We start from the raw sequence: 2,651 nt of genomic DNA, 5'->3' as shown, positions 1-2,651 counted from the left end.
CTACAGAGTTAACAATGACTGCAGTTTGAAAAGGAGCCTGGCCATGAGAGGGGCCAATAATCACACAGAAACAGAAATCTGCTAGATCAAACAGGGTCTGACAGAATATCCAATCAAGGAAAGCTATTCTCACGGTTGTCAGACCAGTACGTGTCGCAGTCGTAGATTGGTGGCTGCCCGGGTGGCACGGCGGTAATCTGGTAGATGAAGCCATTGACGGGGTTGGCACAGTACGAGTAGCCGGTCGATCCATAGAATTGGGTCGTATCGAAGGTCCCGTCACCATTGCACTGTGGGGCGAAACATCCCGGCATGCCATCACAAGCAGCTGTGACGGTATCTCGCACTTCCGAACAGTCCGCCTCTGAATAACAAATTATACATTCCCTTTAACGACAAATACTTGGTATACAAGGTATACAAAGTATACAAGGGACCTTTTGCACTTCATTCTTGATTACCCTCTAGGCATGGTAATATCCAAGTAAATGCTGGGAGAGACCGTTTTTACCAAACCTACACCCATTTGTCATAAATTTGGCAGCTAGGAACAAATAGCATCCTCTTCCAACATCCGCTGGAGATTGGGTCTTTTGGCAATCTATGTTTCTATGTGAACACCCTCTAGTTTAATTCTGGAGTTAATTTTATACATAACAGGCCAACAACATTTATAAGTGAAATAGCCCACTGCTCTGTAATGTTGTTTTCCTAACACAAAAACTCAGAATACTCCCACCCTCAAACAAGGAACAGCAACAGATCATGGGACAGGCATCTATCCCCCCCCCCCCACACACACACACACAGACTACGATGAAGTACAATTGATGCAAATTTGTGCGCACACAAACAATTAAGCTTCAATGCTCAGAAACAGTGTCACAGCAGCAATCTTCTAGATCAAACATGGTCTGACAGAAATGCCCAATGAAAGAAAGCTATGCTCACGGTTTGTAAGATAGTAATAAACGCATTTGAATGGTGGTGGGACTTCCTCCCACGGTCGCCAAGCAGTCTCTTGGAAGACATAGCCATTGAAGGGGTTGGCGCAGTACCAGTAGCCGCCTGCTCCGTTTTGGGGATTCTTGAAGGAGTCGTTATCATTGCACTGTGGGATGTAACATCCCATCGCGCCACCACATTTAGCTATGGCGGCATCTCGCACCCTGCTGCAGGATATTTCTGAAAAACACGTTTTTAAGACACTATTAAAGCCAAATATAAAATCAATTGACATTTTATACTTAGAATATAACAAAGATACAGATTTCATCGGGTCCAACTATCATATTTGAATAATATTGTTTGTTCTATATTCTAGTAGAAGTTGCTTTTTCATGTTACATGTATAATGGAGTGAAATGAACGTATCCGGTATGTTGTTCTTACAGGTACATGGTGTCAGCAGATGAATGGACAGATATACAGTATAGGCCTGAACATTTTATACATAACAGACAAACATCTTTTTTCAACGGAATTCTCCACCCCGTTTATATGTAGTCACAATTTACAGTGGTGAGTAAATGTAGATAGACTTTCCAAAGTTTGTTCTGTTAGAAGAGGAAAAGTTCAGGCTGTTTTTCGGCTGAAGTCTTTATTGGACAGCCACAGCCTTTCGGATGGAAACTAAGATAGTGAAGGAGAACGCCCTAGTGGCGTCGCCAAAATCTTCAGTACGTACGTTGTGCGGCGGACCCGTGAATGGCGGCGAGCACCACAGCGGTGGTCAGCAGCAGTTTCCACAGCATGCTTGTCGTGTGGGAGTCTGTGAAAGAGCATGATTTCGATATGCATCTATTCGTAGCCTTAAGAAATCTCCAAGCAGATCTCTATCATGGTTAGCAATATCAAGCCTACTAGCAATACCCATTTGCCAAGTAGCCCAAACTGCTAGTCGGCTTGAATTTGACCGCGCCTTTTGCTCAGGTCCAAATTGAAGTAGGGAGCCCTTCATGGCATTTCCCAGGCTATTTTTTGTACTTTCGGGCGTAAAACTTACGTGTTACCGGCCAATGGTCAGTCCCTCCGTTCTGTGGTACCACGGGCCCGAAAAAAAAAGACTTGTCTTACCGGCCAATGGTCAGTCCCTCCGTTTTGTGGTACGACGGGCCCGAAAAAGGCTTGTCTTACCGCCCAATGGTCAGTCCCTCCGTTTTGTGGTACCACGGGCCAAACAAAGGCTGGTCTTACCGGCCACTGGTCAGTCCCTCCGTTCTGTGGTACCACGGGCCCGAAAAAGACTGGTCTTACCGGCCAATGGTCAGTACCTCCGTTCTGTGGTACCACCTGTCCGAAAAAGGCTTGTCTTACCGGCCAATGGTCAGTCCCTCCGTTTTGTGGTACCACGGGCCAAACAAAGGCTGGTCTTACCGCCCAATGGTCAGTCCCTCCGTTCTGTGGTACCACGGGCGCGAAAAAGCCTGGTCTTACTGGCCAGTGGTCAGTCCCTCCGTTCAGTGGTACCGCGGGCCCGAAAAAAGACTGGTGTTACCGGCCAGTGGTCAGTCCTTCCGTTCTGTGGTACCACAGGCCCCAAAAAGGCTGGTCTTACCGGCCAATGGCCAGTCCCTCCGTTCTGTGGTACCACGGGTCCGAAAAAGGCTCGTCTTACCGGCCAAATGGTCAGGGCCCGCTGTATGGCACTA

The sequence above is a fragment of the Branchiostoma floridae genome, chromosome 17 (assembly GCF_000003815.2).
Source record: "Branchiostoma floridae strain S238N-H82 chromosome 17, Bfl_VNyyK, whole genome shotgun sequence".
Lineage (NCBI taxonomy): Eukaryota > Metazoa > Chordata > Leptocardii > Amphioxiformes > Branchiostomatidae > Branchiostoma > Branchiostoma floridae.
Note: the sequence above shows the minus strand (reverse complement) of the source record.